Source organism: Phasianus colchicus, chromosome 6, assembly GCF_987193195.1.
Source record: "Phasianus colchicus chromosome 6, bPhaCol1.hap1.1, whole genome shotgun sequence".
In the NCBI taxonomy this organism is placed as follows: Eukaryota; Metazoa; Chordata; class Aves; order Galliformes; family Phasianidae; genus Phasianus; species Phasianus colchicus.
In genome coordinates, this window is record NC_143441.1 from 27,472,455 (window position 1) to 27,493,219 (window position 20,765).

Below are 20,765 nucleotides of genomic sequence, written 5' to 3' on the forward strand. Positions count from 1 at the left end.
CCAGGAGATCAGGCCCAGTCAGCATGGATTTATGAATGCTAGATCCTGAGGAGTGCCTTGAAAGCCTGATGGTAAGGGACTTTGGCGTACAGATGGACAGTCAGCTGAACATGAGCCAGCAGTGTGCCCAGGTGGCCAGGAAGGCCAGTGGCATCCTGGCTTCTATCAGGAATGGTGTGGTGAGCAGGACTAGGGAAGTAATCCTGTCCCTGTACTTGGCAATGGTGAGGTCTCACCTTGAGTACTGTGTTTAGTCTTGGTCACCTTGGTACAGAAGGGACATTGAGGTGCTGGAGCGGGTCCAAAGAAGGGCAACAAGGTTTGTGAAGGGTTTGGAGAATATGCCCTACAAGGAGTGACTAAAGGAACTGGGACTGTTCAGTCTGGGGAAAAGGAGGCTGAGGGGAGACCTTATTGCTCTCTTCCAATATCTGACAGGTGCTTACAGCGAGAGGGGGTTGGTCTCTTCTCACTGGTGACAGGACGAGGGGAAATGGCCTCAAGTTGCGCCAGAGTAAGTTTAGATTGGATGTCAGGAAACATTTCTTTACAGAAAGAGTTGCTAAGCACTGGAATAGGCTTCCAGGGAGGTGTTGCGTTACCATCCCTTGATGTGTTTAAAAATCTTTTGGATGTGGTGCTCAGGGACATGATTTAGCAAAGGGTTGTTAGGGTTGTATGGTTAGGTCTTGGTTGAACTCAATGATCTTTAAGGTCTTTTCCAGCCTCAGCAATTTTATGATTCTATAGCACTAATATACCACAAAAGGTAAAATACTTTCATCATTTAATCTGATTTGAAAGAAGATAAAGTCTAAAACGGTTCAGCTACTCATCGTTGAAGAATAGTAATTCTGAGTCATAGATTTTCTCTGTTTAAACTAGAGAGCTGAACTTGCATCTTCAGGAGAGGCTGAGGAAGACGTGCACCCCTCTCCTTTTCATTGGCTTCTTCTGAAAGGACCAGCTCTTGCAAAAATCAGTATCTTCAAACAGCCTCTGAGGGGTACAGAGATAATAAGACTAGTTCTTAGCCCCAAACCATGAAGTACTCATTATTAATACTGTCCCTGTGAGCTACTAACAAAGAACCAATGTCCCATTGTATGGGAACTGCTGAATCACGGCCTGAACCTCTGATTGATCACCTGAGGCAAGCAATGAGTCAGCCACAGGAGCACAGGTGAAGGCCTGGCTCCACCTCTCCTAGACCCATTTAAGAGCTGACTACCACTGGGGAAGGATCTCTTCTGAAGATCTACTCTGCTGGAATTTCTTGGCTGAGCCCAGGATATGGGTAAGCATCTTATCTATTCTCTTTTTGTTATTATAATCTGCTTTGCCTAACTCTCTTCTTTATTTCATAATTATAGCATCTTAATATTCATTGATTATACACCCATAAAAACGTGACTTCTAAGTTGGTTCAAACTTGAGAGAAAACAGTTTCTCTGGCTTAAGAGTACCTGTTATTTTAAGGACTATATTGCTGCCTTCTCAGTGCTCTGTTTTTTCAGCCTGCAAGTATGAAGAGTTCTGCAGCTTAGTTTTAAGAGTGGAAATTTGTGATGCAAGGTTTCGCTCAGTAAAGGAAAGGAAAAAAAAATAATTAGCTGGCAGTTTTGTGACTGCCTGAAGTTGAATTTAATGAACTGCAGCAAAAGCTCTCTGCAACATTAGAACAGCAGCTGGAGCTAAGCTTTACATGTCTGCTTTAAATGGCCTCCACTTACTAGTTGATGAGCAAAACATTAGTAGCAGTCTTTTGTTTGATTTTACTGAAACATAAAAGGAAGCTCTGCCAGCAATAGCAAAAAGTTACTTGCTAGTCTCTAGCTTGCTCTCCACTCAATAATAGTGCCAAAGAAGCTGGGGCAAAACTCTAATTCCTCAAAATTGTGAATGGGCCTTTTCAGAAAGGGAAAATATTACCTCCATTACAAATAATTCTGCATCACGCCTGTTAATGCTTTCTCAAAATGAAGTGGTCATTTTCAGTACAAACTTCCATCTGCCACCTTACATTAATGAAATGGCAATGCAGTTTGTTTCTCTAGAATATTTCATGGCCTCATAAAAAAGCTGTATTTATATTTAACAACTTGATACAGCATATAAAGATTTCTGCTATTACTTAAGGTTTTATGTAGCTATAGTAATACTACAGAGATAAGAAAATATGTGATTGATAAAAACATCTTATTTCCATTGTTTACAGTTTTTAAGTTTTACATTAGTAGCTGCTATTTACCATGCAAAAGATCTACATGAATGATATTAAACTAAGTGCATAAAAAACATCATCAATAAGACTGATAATTTCTCCAGCAGATTTTCTGTACTTTAACTGTACACTAAATTGTTATCAAAAAGGGGAAAAAATGTTATTTTTTTAATTAAAAAAACCCTGACTCACTGTGTGCACATCTAAATCTTTCCATTCTCACTGCTTTTCCAAGGAAACAACTTCAATTCACCACACAGTCCCTAAGGTCAGCAAGGGGAATTTGTTCACTCTACATTCCGTTGCTCAGTGAAATCTTTGCACAGATGATTGCATTTCTTCATATTTCCTTAGCCCTTCTAAAAAATAAAAGCAAACAACAAAAAAATGAAGACAACTTTCTCCTTTTGTCTTGCTGCCAATGCAGTACAAGCTAGGTCCTCAGACTCATGTCCATACCTATGTTTCTAACTCTCATGTCCTGGACCAGTCTTTCATCCCAGCTGAACCACTCATTAAGAAGAGCATTAAAAGAGGAGCATAAGTTGAATTAGCAGGCACAGAATCATATGTATAAAGTTAATTGGTTTTAATTGTCTTTTTCTAGAACAGCCATAATTTTACATAAATAGAAGTAAAAAGTTTTATGACTCTAATGTGATAATGTAGTAGAGAGAAAGACAGGCCTGGTAGAATAGCACAGCCCCTGAATGGTGAAGACATGATGCAGACAATGGTTTATGAGTGGGAGATGCTGAAATAAAGGGGCACAGCGTTGGCATTAGAAGCCTCGCATCTGTAAGAAACTCAGTACAAGCAATTAAAGAAATGGAGACCTGGAGCTGAACAGAATTGGTTTTAGGGGTAAAATAGAGAACAAATAAGTAATAACTTGTGTAAAAGACACTGTATATAGAAAATCAAGGTGTAATAAGCAAAGGCATGAAAGTGCATTGGCAGACATAAAATTGACCCCGAGGCAAGGCTACAGTGAAATAAAGAAATGCTATCAACACGAACATCATATCCTTCATAACAAATGGCTCTGGATGCTATCATTACCACTAATATAAACTCCCCATTACCACTCCCCTCTCCCTTCCACGTGCACCTATTGACACCAGCATGAAACCACCAAGCTCAGCAGTGAGGAAATGGGCATAACACTAGAGAAGGGAGCAGGAGTCAATAAGTCTGTATAACATTATTAAATGGTTAGATCTGGAGTACTAAGAGTCAAGCTGCTTCAAATTCAGTTATCTTAACAATAAGATTTTGGCTTTACTTAGTTAAAAGGTGTGCATCTTCTTTTCCCACGAGGAAGTTTTGAGTGTAACTCAGCTGCAGCAGCAAATAGATTTCTCAGGCAGAAGGATGAGAGAAAAGAATATGTTAAGGCTTCAAACATTAAGTTAATATACATCAATATGCTTTCTTGGCATATCAAATTTAAATAAGAAACACAATGAGAAACAGAAATGTTCTGGCTTCAAGTCATTAGAGGAAAAATGTAAAAGGAAAGGAAGATTACCTGAGGGACACATCTTGCTATTTTTAATGGAAAAATTCAAGATAGTTTAATTTGGAATAGAAGCAAAAAAATTTAGAAATTACCAAATGTGTAAGAAAAATAGAATAAAAAGTTGATAAGGCTGAAATGTGATGTTGGAAATACTTGGAATGTGCACTGTCATAAGCAAAGCTTTTATCTGTTTTGAGATAGCAGATGATGTGTGTCTCGCTCCAATTTATTGGAGGGAAAGGAAGTTCTTTGATATATGTATACCCAGCGTGAGGTTAAGAAGCAACAGTTCTTGGTCCGACCAGTTTATTACAAATCTTGATCAGGGAGATGGGGAAAGGGAGGACAGACACTGTTATGAATTAGGGTGATGGGGAAGGGAAGAAGGATGATAGAAAAGATAGGAATGAAGCAAGGAGACTTTATAGGAAGCAAGAGCGAGATAGTCGCCACTGTGGATCCAGCGTGGTTCCTAGTTCAGTCATTGATCTTCAGTAGTGGTGGGTCATCGGGTGGTGGTGTTCTGTTGATGACAACAGTGATCATGGTGACAATGGTGATGATTTTCAATGGCAGTACAAACTTATAAACAAGTCCAAAGTGGTTAAGTCAACTCTTCTTGGAGTGACAGCTTCTAGCTTTTGGATCTCATCAGGAACTCCTTTTGTTCCCATCTCCCTGGCCTTGCCAGTACATAAGAGGGAGTATGGAAGCGTCAACTTGTATATTGCCTTCACGGGATACAATGATATCATCCTCTAATCTCCCATGGCAAACAGGAATTTGGTCACAGGATAGATCTTCCACCAGTAAACAGTCCTGAGCACTCCCTTCCAAAGGCAAACAGCTCCAAAGAAATGCTTTCAAATGTAAAATTGTTCAGACAGTGAAGCTGATTGCCACATGGCAACACCCACCTTCCATCTCCTAGATAAGTGAGTCTTATCACAAGAAATGCCTCAGGAAGCAAGCTTGGAGACAGAAAACAAAGAACAGTTCTTGCAGTGTATCACAACTAATACACTAATAATCCAGAAAAATAATCACTAAGGATGAAGAATTTGCTAATGCTATTTAAAAAAAAACAAAAAAAAACACAAAAGAAACAAAAAGAAACACCTAAGCAGATGTGGAAAAGAAAGCTATGAGCTAGTTATGAACAGCTGGAACAAAAAGTGCCTGGAGTAAACTAAAGAGTCACTGTAATACTGCAAGATAGCAGTGGGGGACAAATAAGAGTAAGAAAAAATGTCATAAAGCAGTGAGCCATAGCAAGATCTGATATGATAAAAGACATAAAGCAATTGCTGTGAAACTTCCCTCTCCTAAGAGCAAAGCAGGATTATTTCAAGATAACTTACAACTGCAATGGTAAATAGTTAAACAGAGCTAAAGAACTGGTGAAGATAAGAACATCATAAGCAAGGAATGACTTAGTAGTGATATAGAACCTCTTACTGAATAGCTAAAAAGTAAGAAACTTGAAACAGCTGTTTGAAGAACAACTAAAAATGCTAGTTTTTATAACATCCAGAAGGATTGCTCATGCATTCAGTCAAGCCAAGTATTCTATGCAGGACTTCCTCAGCAAGCAGCTGTATGTCAGCCTCTGTATCTAGCAGATATAGGTGACTTTTTTTTCTTGCATGTAGATCAACTTGCTTTTGAAATTGTCATCTCCTAGCATCCATTGCTTTCTAATGGTTCCAGCGTGTGTGAGTATGAACCAAGATATGTCTACAGAGGACATGTTTGCTGTATGTTTATAAAAGATGAGAAGCAGCAGCTCCTGCCTTTGCCTTCCTCATAGTGTGGCTTTTCTTTGGGCATCAAGGGTAGCTTAGCATGCAGATGAAATGTGCCTGCCCACCAGCAGCATGGTGGAAAGAATCTTCTGCACTGAAGACAGCTGAACAGCAGTCTTTTGAAAGAAGGATCTGAAGGAATGAGAAATAAGAACAGAAGTAAATTCCAGCACATTCAAATATTCGGTCTATATTGAGAACAAGGCAAGCAAAAACATGCAACAGAAGTGCATGAAAACAAAAAAAGACTTTGATATATGGGTGAGACATACAGCCTTTAAAAAAACACCAGGACAAGAAAGGTTCTGTATAAATATCTTTGATTTCTAAGACTAAAGCAGGCTCTTCCCAGGAAAGTAGTGCAAGTCTCATCCGGTGAATCATCCACAACAAAATGCCTGTAGAAGAGAGTTGTAATAATCAATTATTGATATCATTTAGTGCATAATTCTAGACAGTTTTATATCTAAGCAATTGCCAGATTCTCAAATGACTAAAGAGATCAATTTCTATCATATGCTATTCTTCTAATGAAAGCATCATTCTTCAGTATGTAAGACAGACCTAAAACATAGTGAAAGTACAAGCTGATGATGTTATTACATCGGCTGTAGATTTTTAGGTGTTGAAATGAAATAAGATTGAAAAATAACTACATTCCACCACTGAGATTCCTTTGTACAAGATTTGCTTCCTGCAAGATAAATGCTATCCAAGTTGGCATTGTCACATCAGTATATCAAATTAAACTGACTTTCTAAATGAGCTTCTAATTTGTTGGCTGAAAGAAGAAAAGAAAATGGCATGATCTGCCACATAATATTTCCCTTGTTGCCAGTCTACATCCAAGCAATTTTACCTCATGGCATATACTGCCATGTTACAATGACTTAATAGTAGCTTGTCTGAATTAGCTTAATTTTCCTGGCATTGTTTAGACTATAATTAGAGCAGGCTATTTCACGCATTGTACACTGGTTTTATAACAAACATATGTGAGACTTCTGGGATGGGAAATCTGATGCATTAGTAAATAAGTAACAAATTCAGCCAATGTGTTGTTAGTTTTCCAGTCTTGGCCTTTATCTAAGAGGACAACATAAATTTTCCTGGAGACTTCAGTAGAAGAATCTATATCTGAATGACATGCTATAATGTGATGGAAAGTCCAGCAACGCTATCAGAGTAGCAATGTCTTGGGCTGCAGCAAGTGAGGATAAGCCCAAATGCAGCAGCTATAGATGCAAAAACAAAGGAAAAAATCTGCTTACTCTTAGAAGGCCTCAGGTAGATAGGGATCTCCAGTAAGATACCATTGCCTACACTGCCAACTCTTAAATTTGGTTGATGCTCAGCTGAACGTAAGCTGACAGTATGCCAAGGTAGCCAAGAGAGCCAATGCCATCCTGGTCTGCATTAGAAAAAGTGGGGCCAGCATTAGCAGGGAGATAATCATCCTCCTGTACATAGCTCTGGTGAGGCCACAACTCAAGTATTGTGTTCAGTTTTGGGTCCATCACTACAAGAAAGATGTTGAGGCTCTGGGACATGTGCAGAGAAGGGCAACAAAGCTGGTGAGGGGTCTGGAGCACAAGTCTTATGAGGAGCAGCTGAGAGAGCTGGGATTGTTCAGTCTGGAGAAGAGGAGGCTCAGGGGAGACCTCTTTGCACTCTACAACTTCCTGAAGGGAGGTTGTGATGAGGAGGAGTTTGGCCTCTTCTCCTAGGCAACAAACAGGACCCAAGCAAATGGCCACAAGTTGCACCAGGGAAGATTTAGATTAGACATAAGGAAAAATTTTCTCTCTGAGTGTTCAGGCAGGTGGTGGAGTCACTGTCCCTGGTGGTGTTCAAGAAGTGTTTGGATGAAGTGCTACAAGATCTGGTTTGGTATCTTAGTGGTAGTAATGGTGATAGCAGGATAGTTGGACTAGATGACCTTGTAGGTCTTTCCAACCTTGTGATTCTATGATTCTATGAAATGAGGTCTGGGAAGGGGTGGGTCCTGGCTCCATCCATTCTGGTCACTCAGGTGCATACAATGCATCTGTGCTCCCCTGGGGTGACCCTTCCCACCAGATGCCCAATCATTGGTTCAAGCCATGACTTAGCACTTCTGCTACAGACAAAAAAACAATCCTATGTCAAGATCTTTCAATAGCAACTACTCAGAAGCCCATTTCTGTTTTTTCAGTTATTCACTTTAATGCTGCAAGGTCAGATGTTAAATTTCTAGCTTGGTTTCACCCTCAGACCACCTGTAATAAAGTCCTCTTTAACACTCCAGATTCTCATGTGTTTTTCTCTCAGTAAATTGAGGCAAAATAAAGTTGCAGAATAGATCCACACAACTTGGTTTCTCAGACCAACTTCCCTATGGTCTGGTGAGCATAGGGCAATGACAAAGTGGTTGGGCACCAAAAACATGTCCAGGTGTACAGTGTAAAAAAGTACATCAGTGCAAGCCTACAGAGGGTAAAGCTACAGCCAAAATGCTGGAACAATTTATAAGTTATCATATAGTCAGGAAAAAAGTAAAAACAATCTGGAAAAGCATATAATAGCTGAAATCTCAAAGGATGAAAGAGATGTCAGCAGATGTTCAGGAGGAACAAAACTCACGGTTTACCCTGACTCCTACTAAGCTAAAGAATAAAACACTTAGGTAACCACAGAAACTTTACAAACCCTTCTAGCATAAAACTCAGTAACTGTTGCAGATTGCTTCTTGTTCATTAAAAAAAAAAAAAGAGTAATGAATGAGAATGCCTGGTTACATGGCAAAACATCAGAATTTGCTAAAGCAGTACAAGGCTGGGAAGACATTAAGTGACTCAGGAAACAAGATGACGGGTGACATGAGAAAAGAAACAACTGACAATCAAATTTTTTACAATCTCTTCTTTTTATCTTACAGCAGGCACTAGAAATAGCAGTTCCAATGAGCATTGTGCTCTGAAGATACAACAGCATTATGAGATCCTGAAGCACCAGTGGGAAAAGCCAATTGGGCAGAAAATGTAACAGAAAAAAACTCTTATGACTGCATGTTTGTCTTGTCCAACACTAATGATTGCTAGAAAAGAAACAGTGAGAAGTAGTAAGAACAAGAACAGACTGGTGCAAAATCTACAGCTATCTCCCCCTAGAGGCAATGTCAGAGAATTTCAGATTCATTATCTGTGATTGCAACACAGAATCTGCAGAGAGTACTGTGGAATCTTGACAACTGCTTAATTTAGACAGGAATAAATGAAGCATTTACTCCAATTACAAGGGAAAAAAATCAAGGCCATAGAGAATCTTCTTTGCCTGATTTTATAAGAGAACTAATTGTAATTTTAAAAAGAATTTTTCTAAAGAATGTACCACTCTTGACTATAGAAATTATATAATGTAAATATCCTTGCTCTCTTGTTCATTCTTGCGAACAAGGTACTCTGGCTGCGTACAAAAGGGATTCACACTCCACCTTGTAACTGCAGGCAGAGGTCATGCACTGACTGTCAAGGACCTTGAGGCAGCCTGGATTTCCCTGTGCCACACCTAGGCATGCAGGGAGGCACAGCACAGCCTTTACAGGGCAGTAAGTACAAAGCCTGTCTGAGCCCTGAGGGCATTTTTGGTGGTGATTAACAGAGACAATGGAGAAAAAGCAGCATTCTGAATACAAAATGTGCCATATTCTCAATCCTAGAGAAGATACTCTAGTCATGGTTTGTCAGCAGCTCAGAAGGACCCACAAGTCCCTAGAGAGTGCATTAGTGACTCAGGCACTCTCAGAAATGCAGGTGCTTTTCCAGATGTCACTGTAGTACTGACAAGTCTGCAAAATATTCCATAGAGAAAATCCGTGAATGTTCTCTCAGACTTCATATGTACATTCTATAGTACTGATTAACCTTTTGACAATAACATATTTAGACTTCATTGTGTTTTTTCAAACATATAATGTATGGAATTGCTCAATATCCTTTTATGCAGTTCAGTAAACCCCACTACCCAGGCCTTTTTTACTGCTGTGAAGGCAATAAGCCCAGTTATTAAAATCCTGTTGTGTGGACTATCTATGTTCTCGCCCTATAAAAAGAACAAAGACTCAACAGTTTCAAACATTTTTCCTTTTTCCATTAAAGCCCCCTGTAGTTTGAGGTAGAAGCAATTTAATAAAGCTTCCTTCTGATGTTTTCAGCTCAATAAAAAAAAAAAAAAAAAAAAAAAAAAAAAAAAAAAAAAAAAAGAAGAAGAAGAAGAAAGGAGAAACTTCAGAAAAGTTTACCAGAACACTAGAACGAATTAAGGGTACATTTTATCTGTCACTTTTCTGATGTATATTAGCCATTTTTACGTTTCATCAGGCCAATTATCCAAAAGGGGAAATATCACTGAACAAACTGAACCAGAATGACTTCATAATTTAACAGGAACAGCATCTTCTCAAAAATTACCATCCAACTTTCATTTATTTGAATCAAAGTGGGACATCAAAGACATTAAATTAAGAGCAAAGGACCGTAATTAATAAAGTAATGGTCCAAGAAAACTGATCAATCAAGCAGAGGTGCAAAGGAAAGCAGTGCGACTCTAGCAGAGTTTTTAGTATAAACATCAGGCTTTATGCAGCAAAACATGAATTGTAGATAACTTTGCAGAATTTTCCAAGTGTTAATTATAGCAATTATTTTGTTGCTGAAAATTTAGAACTGATCTGATCTATGTTTTAGGCTACTGGAACTATCACTGTGTTATAATGTCTTGGTACAAGGCCATGGAGGAAGAAGAAAGTGTTTTATCAGAAATATTTCTACATATGTAAATTGGTTTTAGTCTGTGCATGTCCAACATCTTTTTCTAGGGGACTAGCTTTGGAAACTATACTAATAATACAATTAATAAATAGCTATATGAGCAAATGCAAACAGTACCACCAGGTATCAGAGCTAGTGAGTTGGTCTCAGAGACCCAAGGCACAATTCCAAGCACAAAACATCGGGAAGGTGTTGAAATATAGAATCACAGAATCATAGAATGGCCTGGGTTGAAAATAACAATAATGATCACATAGTTTCAACCGCCCTGCTATGTGCAGGGTTGTCAGTAACTAGACCAGGCTGCCCAGAGCCATATCCAGCCTGGCCTTGAATGCCTGCAGGGATGGGGCATTCACAACCTCCTTAATAATAACACATTTTCAAAGATGCTTGCTTTTTCTTTGAATGCTGAATAGTAACAATAGCCACATTTTCATACTTACAGTAAAAGAAAGCAGCCAGTGTCTAGGCATAGCATCCAGTGGCAGTCTTGACTCTGACTAGCTTTTTTATGGGCCTGAAAAATAGTCATGTCCACAGGACAAGCTTCTGGTCATTTGCTGAAGCGGCAGGAAGATTATTTTTCATTTTTAAGCTTCACATTACCAGTGAGGAGCTCTGCCTGCATTTACAGGCACCTTTCTCTTATCTCACAAATCAAATAATCCCTCAGAAATAAAACCACAATCACTAGCAAGCAAAATAACATCTCTTTTTACTGCCAGTATTAAGGCTGTACAATTCAGAGTGAAAAGCCACAGTGATTAAACTGGGATTATTCAGAAGTCTGACATGTACAGGATTAAAGTTAAGACCAAGAAATGACCTCCCTTGGAGCAAGGTGAGGTGGGACAGTCACTGTTGTGCCCAGACAGGATACAGCTGCCTTTTGCTGGAGGTTAGACCTAGGAAGGTTCACAGTGGTCCACAAAAGAGAAACATATGAGACAATAACTTTGACACCCTCTTTAAAAACATATGTTCCTACGGTATATGAACTCTACAGATACTAACTTTATTTCCAGAGTTTTAACCCTTTCTTTATGCCAGCATTACTGCAAAGAATAAAGCTATTTCCAGTTTTCTCAGTAACAGGTCTGAGCCCTCCCACAGTGGCTGTGTGAATAATGAATGAGACACACATTCGGATGGAAACAATAGAGCTGACGAGGCTGTCCTGCCCTCCCCTTCATCCTTCATCCTGTTGCCCATGTTATTCCTGCTTTATATTTCTCTAGAGAGGGCACAGGAATTAAATTATGTCTCCGCTTTTGCTAGATTGCAAAGCCATTTTTGAACAACAGAATACTTTCCAATCTCCCCAACAAATTACAGTAAGGATCTGCTAAAATGAATTTTGCCAAGCTAGTCAGGCTATTGCAGCACTGACACTGAACTATATGTTGGACTTAGCTAGGAAGAAGAGTACTGGGCAGTAACAAAGTAATAAAGAGATGGAGCTCAGACTCCGGGAAGTGTAGGCTATAGTGCTTAGAGAAGGAACAAACATTAAAAAACCGAGAACTTAAATAAACACACAATAAAAATACTACACGTTGTTTGCATGTTTGAATGTTGTCAAGCTTCATCCCACCCACCGTCTCAATGCCTGAAGGAAAAGCGCCTGCAAACATCCCTAAGCTGCTGCCAGCACAGCCAACAGCGGGCGGGCGGCAGTAGCGGCGTTATGCCGCGAGGTGGCGCTGCTACCCCGCCGCTACCTCAGTGCAGCCCCGTCACTGTCACTCCGCCTCAGTGCTTCTGTCGCTGTTGTGGCTGTAGCTATCGCCACTGACACCACCCCAGCCCTTCTGCTCCTCTGTTGCCGATTCAGCAACGCCTAGAGACGTTGCTTGTAACTCACCAGTGTGCAGTCATCTCCTTTCTGAAATCAGATCAGCACACGTGGTGAAAGCCTACTTAGCACACAGCAATTTCAAGGAAAGGCTGCAGTAATATACTTCAAAAAACTGGAAGTCTTAAGATGGAAGGAAACAGAATGGAATTTTCTGACGGAATAGTACAAAGCACAGCACAGCAGAGCTCACACCACTTAAAAGCAGGAATAATCGTATGAATTACTATTTTCCATAAATAAATGGAAGAAGGGAGAAAGGACCACAAGCATGCTCACCATGTCATCCTGCTGAAACCTCACTCCACATCAGTGCACTGCTCTTTCCTGGCACAAGAAGCATCAGAGTTAAGCACACCTCCTTTGTTTTTTGTTGTTGTCCATCTTTATTGCTACACTTCAGCATTTCCAGCTGCACATCTTATATTTCAACGTCACCATTTGTTCTCCAGCTCATTTTCTAGTTATATGCCCTCAAATTAAGGAGAAAAAAAAAAAAAAGAAAAAAAGAAAAAAGAAAAAAAGAATTAGCGAACATCTCTTTCCCCAGCAGATTCAAGTTTACGTGGCCTTAAATAGATCTTATTTATTTGCTTATAAACCCAAATTAGTTAGCTGTTCATCCACCCACCCACCCTTTCATCTATCCATCCATCCCATAAGAAGAAAGTACTCCCCCACTTGCCATAACCTTCTCAGGTTGAAGAAATGTATTTTTCTGTCCCCAGAATAAATGCAGTCAGTAATTTACTTTCTCATATTGAATTCAGAGGAATTCAATGAAAAACAAGACAAAGCAAAACGACAAGGCTTCAAGGAGGGTTTGAGGAGATGGATTATTGAGCCTGGGGAGAAGAAGACTGACAAGGAATCTAATTGCAGTACTCTTCTACGCAAAAAAAAAGGGTTCTAAAGAAGATACAGCCAAAATTTTCTGGATGTGTGAAGGACAAAAGTTCAGAAAAGTTCCAGCCTGATAGCTTTACCTGCTATGAAGGGCTGAGATTTCAAACATTTTATTAAACAAATAAACAATATAATATTATATTTATATTAAAATATCCTGTAAATCTCTGGAACATAATATTGCTATTTACATCCTTAAATATGCTTTCAGAAAGTGCACAGCTTTGTTAATACTGCTGCTAGGAAAGCTGTTTATAACCATGATTCTACCACAATTCTTATCAGTATTCTGAATATTTATACTAGTTCTTCCTCTGAGCATTCTTCTGGACATGGCAAAAGCCATCCTCCCTGTACCACACATACCCAATCTTACCTTGCCTTTCTTTTCTTCACCCTCCCCTCACTACTTTGTTTTTTTTTCCTTTAAAAGCCCTTGAAAATACACTGAAATGTGCTGAAAAGCCATCTAAAAAGGAATGAGCAGTCATTTTGGTAAAAACACGTAACTTCTCTACACTGTTAAACCACCTGGTGCTCCAAGGACAAAGAAGCCGTTCTGACAGTCGGCTTGTCAGCTCCTATCCATCCTGTGAACAAATAGCTCCTCGGGAAACTATTCCTTTGGCACTGACTTTGCCTCTCTCTAAAGAGGAGACATAATAGAATATCGTAAAAACGCCCTCTTCCAATCTCTCTTGAAATATTGTACACTCAAAATCCACTTGCTTTTCCTTTGTAACCCTCACTCTATTTCATGGGGCTCACAAAAGCGTGCTGATTATGACTTGATTCTTCAGATCCCCTCTTTTCACCCGAGAATACCCTGTCAACAAGCAAGAGAGCACAAGGCTTGTCTACACAGAGAGGCTGGTGTGCAGGGGCTGGGGCCTGCATTTCTGTTTGTGCAGTTTGTTTGCTATGCAGTGGTTCCTGGGAGCAGAGTTCGCACTGAAGATACCTCTAAGGCCTTATATACTTTGCTCTTGATATGGGTAGGAGTGGAGAAAATGCCCAGTTCCTATCCAATTTTTTAAGCAGGACTTAATTTGCAAGAGGAAACTCAGTCTGCTTAAAACTGTTTTTAAGGACTGTGATGCTCTTACATAACTCACCCCCAAAATCATTGGTGCTCACAGGGATAAGTGTTCTGGCTAAGCTGAATTATTTTCTCAGCAGAGGGGGATGAGTGTGTTATACTGGTGAATTTAAGCAGCCTTTCCAGAAACAGATCGGGGATAAAGTTTGCAATAGAGATTCTCAGGAGGAGCCAGAAGGATGTTTAGTCCTTAGCCAGTATACTCCTCTAGGATAAAACGTGTTGTACGATATATAAGATGTAGAGGATGTTCATGCCCAAGTACATCCATCTCAAATTTTGTCTGTAAACAAGGTAATAAAACTGCTTTGCCACCTCATTCCTCAATCACAAATAACATTTTTGACCACACTTAACTGAAGGGTGACCTCAACTACATGTCTGAAATGAATGGCAAAGTATGAGGAGGCTCTCCTCATGGAGAAGATTTCAGGTAAGCAGGCATCAGTTTCTCTGCCTGTGGAGCTCCTTGCAGTCCAGAGGGGTCGGTGGTACAGCTCTGTGACCAGAGTTCTTCTGTTCATTGAATGGATGTCAATGCATTTTGCAGTGTTCTTCTATAAATAGCATTCTTTGATTGGTTTCCTAACATATTTCAGAGTCCAAAATGAGGACAACATACCTATGTACTAATATCATAAAGACAAACACCTATGTTTTCATTCCTTTTTAAATCACTTGTTTTCTTGCTGAGTTAAAAGACTGAAAAAGAAATAACTAGAGATGTATTTTAATGTCACCAATAGACAAGGAAATTTTCTAATACTAATACCTGTGGGGTTTTTGTTGGTGTTTGGTTTTGCAAAGCAGCATTAACCTGTCCTAATTCCAAAAGCATCTCATGGAGCTATGCCAACAATAGGTGCTGACTGGCAAATAAAAATAAAAATAAAAATAATAATAAATTATATATATATATACACACATTATGTTAATAGGAAAGATTGGCATTAATATCAGGGAGTTGGAAATGCTATGTCATTTGAACTATATACCCCTTATTCAGTGGAGCAAAATGAAACAGTCAGAAAGCCTTTATCAAGTGCTGGTAACTACCCAAAACGTTCCACAAGAGGGCAGTATGCACCTGGCTTTGGGAAAGAAATGACAGGGACCTGCACATGTGCCATCCTTTTCCCTCTTCTTTTCTTATTATTTCGCTCCAGAAAGGTAATGAATGCAAACAAGCCCAGGCAGTGGGTAAAAGAGCAGCTCCAGGAAGCCCGGGCTGCTATGCTGCTCCAAGCTAACAATGTAGAAAGCAGCTACATGAAGCACAGGGTAACTACTAGGGAAGGCTATATAAAAAATTGTGAAATATGGTTCACCATGCAGCTACTTAGAGATGTATTCACTCGTAGGAAAGGAGTGGCTTTTTTATTACTGGTATCACAGATATTCTGAGGAACACTTAAATGCATACTTAGGCAATGAATATGAGAACATACTTTTAGGTAGAATAGTTCAGTAATTATTTCAAGAGCACTGTAAAAAATTAAGCACTTGTGGGGAAAGAATTTTTTTAAAAGGCATTATCAGTTCATGCATAAAATCGGTTTTACAGTTTTACTGTATGACAAGTTTTACATTAACTATCCCAAAAAGATGGGTATATCCATAGGCTTGTACAGAGTTTTACAAATGCCCTTAGCTGCCTGCATTCTGCGCTTCTATAAAGCCTGTATTTCATGTGAGAACTTCACAGGTCTGCACCATGACATCACCAGTACTCAAGCAAAGCAGAATTACCTGAGAAGTTCTGCTGTGTCATCCTGCAACAACGGAGAAGAGAATCTTCCTTACACACCTGAAAAAACAACATACCCACACATTAGTGGTTGCAACAACAAGAAAAACTCAGGTGTTTGGGGGTTTGCTCTATCTTTAGGGTAAGAAGTCAGATTAAACATTAAGTAAATCCCTGGCACGTAGAAGAACAGTCCATGTCTAACACTGATGCTTTGATTTGGCTGAGCCTGTGTAAGGGGCCACGTCAAGCATGGCTGATATTCTTTTGATATACACTGAAGCAGATGATGTGTCTGACTGTTAGCATTTTATTGCTAATGAACTGCTTGCTGAACATTGTTTTTCACTACTACCGTGTTCTGCGATAAGACAGGCCCAGTTCAACAGAGATTTAGAAATATGCTCGGAGGCAGCAAGAAAAAAAAATCCCTCAAGTAAATATTTAAATACTTAGAGTGCCTGGTGAATGAGGAGATTTTGAAAGTGATTTAAAGTTAGCTATCAAGGATGTCAATTAACATCAGACCAGCTGTAAAACATCTGCAGATGACACATGGGCTCTCCATTCCCTTCAATGCTTTTAGAAATCATGGTATTTATCACTACTTGGGCATAACACTTGCACAGGCATCCCCCCTGGCCTCTATACCTGCAGAGATAAACCTTCTGTTATATGTCTTTCAGATTCTCTCTTCGATATTAACTTCCAGAACAATCCAATGAACAGTTAAGGTAGAACCACAGAGGAAATAAAACAGGCATTTCTGACCTTTTTTTCTAAACCAGTAGAGGAACTGTGGTACAGAAGGGTTTCATCAGTGAAGAAGAAGCCATCTGGACAGCTCTAGTCATTGACCACTGGCTGCATATTAGATTCTATTAGTTCTAACTTACAATGACATTGAAATAATAGCTTTTCAAATAATAGAAATACTATTTCTTCGTATAACAGAGAGATACTTCTTCAAACTTTTTCCAAATGGGTCTCATTTGAGCCATTTATTTTTTGTGGCACTTTTGAAAGATGAGGATTTGGGGACACTAATTTTGCTTCTTTTGTATTTTATGTATTTTAACCATTCTTGAAGAGGAGATGAAAGAAATGGACCACGCTGTGTAACAAAGCATGGTGCACTTTTAGGTTTGCAGAGAAATGACATGGCATATTTTACTTGCTGTTCATGCATCATTTGCTTTATTGTGAGAAAGTCTGTCCTTTCTCTTGATGCAGGATATCTATGTTATATGAAGTGTAAAAGGAAACTGTAGTTATCATTCAAATACGCTTGCTGTCTTACTAAGAGGAGAATGTTCTCTCTGTCAGATATTTTGGCTTCTGAAGGTTAAGGTCCTGGGGATTCTGCCAGAAGGCAGGTGCTGGGCTGGCAGACGGCATATACTTTCAGTCATGGAGGTGTTGTCCTTCACTACTTCTGGAAAGAAAATCTTTTGAATAACAAAGTGCAACAAAGTTTTACCTTGTCTTTTTTTCACTTCTTACCACACTGAGGAGGTTTGGGATCATATGCCAATCATCTACTATAGTTTTGTTTTTGTTCTGTATGAGAAATAGCAACAGCAATGTTCTATGTTCTTTACTTCATTTTTCTAAGATATCAAAGCATTCCGCCATCTGATTTAACACACCACTAATTTACCTGTGTCCTTACCTCCCATGCCACATTTGTGATCTATGTATCCAGCCTAATCCTAGCTGGGGGCAAATAAGGGTATATCTGTGAGAGACTGGATTAACAGTAGAGCTCTGGGCTCAAGTTATTATGAGAGGCTGCCTGAGCACACTTCTCAGTTTCCTTGCCCTATTTAGTTTTGCAGGAGTGGGACATGAGGAAAAAAAAAAAAAAAAAAAAAAAAAAGACAAATGCTTAATTGATGAGTGATCAATTCTGGAAGGAAGGAGGGGATGTTACAGGCAGAATCATCATTTGCTCTGTGAATAGAAAAATCATGGTGTTCCCTAAAAAATAATCCTGAAAAGTATTGTTAAAACACAGACTTTTAAAAACATTTTAATGCAACAGTAAATCATTTTTCTCCTCTGAGTGTTGAAGTTTGTTATCTTACCTATCTCTTAGGATACTGGTGTCAGGGGTCTTGTGTCCTGAAAATGTTAAGGGAAATTAGATCGAATAAATTGTACTTAAAGGGCTCTGCTTAAAGAAAATATACATTAACATACATGGGAGACTATTGCAAGGAGGAAAAACATAAGATGCTTGATGAAGTCTCAACTATTCTTTATCAGTGTTTTTCTTTACCTTCATGATTCTTATGGAGGGAAAAATTCACCCCAAATGGCTAATAGTTGGAATTATTTCTACTTGCAAAAGTAGTTTTTGCAGTGGATCTCTCTGATTTTACCATTACATCCACCATTTGAGTCCAACACCTTCTGTCCTTTCCAACTAGACTTCTTGTTAGTGTGACAAGTAGCCTGAGAGCAATTTTTGTCTATTTTCCACTATCTGTTCTCACCTCACTGACTTCTGCTCAAGGCAACAGCACTCTCAGCTGTTAAAGACAGATGTTGAAATAATCAAATACCTAACCAGTCACACAGACTCATTTCAGCTAAATGCAAGTATAATTTCTTTTTTTTCAGAAACAAGCAACAACAACAACAACACAATAAAAACTCTTATTTTCAAAATCATAGTGTAATTGCCTAATCACGTGCACTTTCACTTTCCAGAAATGTAATAAGTAATTATTACTGCTTCCTTATTAATTCTGGCAATTTAATACCTCCTACTGTTGGGAGCAGGTATAGAAAAAAATGCATAATGAAGAAAACAACTCTCTCCTCAGTACTTATAAAGACTGGCTTGAAGCAAGACTGACCACAGAAAGTCACATCCCTAGTGACCGGAGTAACTAGCTGTAAGGCTGCACCTTCCTGATGGCAATTTTGCTGGCTTTGGTAGAATTTGTGTCCTCCAGAGGAGCCACTTTACCTCCTCATCACTGATAGGTTAGTGGGAGTTTCTGGAAGAAGAAAAAATAATTGTTTTTTAAAAAAAGCTACCATAAGAGTGGTTTTGGAAGAAAGTAAGTCTGGATATCAGATCTTTCTCTTTTTACAAGAACATTGTAAAAAAAAAACCTTACAAATTATATCATTGAAAATTTAGCACATATGCCATTAGTCTCTCTGATGATGTAATTGTCATCAACCAATGACAAAAGAGAGCATTGTTCAACTGAAACATACTCCATCCAAGGGCCTCCAAGAGTTTGTAAGCATGTATTTCACAGTCTCCAAAACACACAGCAAACATTTCTTACTTAAGGGTTATAATACTGAGGTAGTAAGGAGTAAGTGACTTACCTCAGATTTTTATATCAGGTCATTTTCCCTCTTGATATTGCATCTATTTTAGTAAGTGTAATCAACATCCTTTGGCAATCATTATATGAAGCCATATTAAAATTAAGTTAAATTGAACTGAACAATTTTCTTACTTATTTTCCAAGCTACAAAAAGAGCAAGTAAAATATTAACAATGAAAAATATAGGAGAGAATGAGTAGTACACATTTCATGCTTCACTTGGGACAAAAAGAACACATAATATCAGCGAAGTGTTTGATTTCATTTTATAAAATATATTTTGTTAGGTTTATACTTATCTGATTTAACTTTCAGATACAAAATGTAACATGCTTTCAATATTCCCTACAGATTTGCACAACGCAGTAAGAACTAGAGCCAAAGAACTTCTTTAAAGTTAGTAGTTTGGCTTATGCATTGGCCAGCTTCTGTTCAAAGGTTCTTTGTGAATAATAAATCAAGTGAATAGCATAACAAAAATTACAATTCCTTTGGAAGAATGTGTATACTGCATTTTCTCTGAAAGAAAAATTAGTTTCCCCATTTTGAACCTGGTGAAATAAAGAAAAATAGCTAATAATTCTCCCTATCTCCTATATTTTTAGCCTACTTGTTTTAATTTTCATATTTGATTGCTGGAAATCATTTAATGAAAAGCAGCTTATTTTCTTAGAACGAGTCTGCAGATAAGCAACCTGCAGCAAAATGAGAAAACAGCAGAATGAGAAAGAACATTTTGCCGTAATCACAAAGACAATAACTATACACAACTGTTTTTTTAAAATTGTTGTTAAAGTATAATTAAAAGACTAGCAGAGATCTCCTAGATATTTTTCTTGAGAAAGGACAAAAGTATATTTTTAGCACAGCATTCTCCTACTGTAGAAGAAAGGTAAAAAAAAAAAAAAAAAAAGTAATCCAGATGTTAAAATCAAAATTGAAAAGGAGAGGCTTCACAAAAATAAATACACATATACATATGTACACATATAAATTTAGATTTAAAAATTATATATATAATACATACTTATGCTGTAATATTATTCTCGTATATACTTAAAAATTGTATCAATTTCATATTAAAAACATTAGAAACATTTAAAATTGATGCATTAGCTAAATATACTAGAGCTGGAAATTTTTAAAGTAAGATCTGGAATACTAAAAACCATCCTTCAACATCTGGACATCTTGATTGAATTACACCCAAAATTAAAAGTCTAGTACCTGATGGATCAGGTTGTTTTTTTATTATTATTATTTTATTTTGTTTTGTTTTTCTTTGTTTGATTGTTTTACCCCACATCTGTACCATTCAGAACTGAAAAGCTGTATGAGATTTCTTTTTCTAAATACAGGAGCTCTGTTCATGAGTGCTGTATGGAGGGTGTTACAGTCACAGAGTCACAGAATGGCCTGGGTTCGAAGGGACCTCGAGGATCA

At 38.4% G+C, this 20,765-nt stretch overlaps 1 long non-coding RNA gene across 3 annotated transcripts in view; it reads right to left on the minus strand.

Annotated features, from left to right (window-relative positions):
* Nucleotides 1-10,718: 10,718 nt before the first annotated feature.
* Nucleotides 10,719-20,765, minus strand: part of LOC149917511 (uncharacterized) — a 33,594-nt gene continuing 23,547 nt past the window's right edge. For 2 of the 3 annotated variants that reach the window (XR_016467785.1, XR_016467784.1), the window contains 5 exons: nucleotides 18,834-18,977; nucleotides 18,057-18,093; nucleotides 15,972-16,029; nucleotides 12,497-12,690; nucleotides 10,719-10,879 (listed from right to left, as the gene is read on the minus strand). This is a non-coding gene — a long non-coding RNA (uncharacterized LOC149917511). Of the gene's footprint in view, nucleotides 10,880-12,163; nucleotides 12,248-12,496; nucleotides 12,691-15,971; nucleotides 16,030-18,056; nucleotides 18,094-18,833; nucleotides 18,978-20,765 lie in introns of those variants that run through there. The other variant, XR_016467786.1, reaches the window with a different exon arrangement.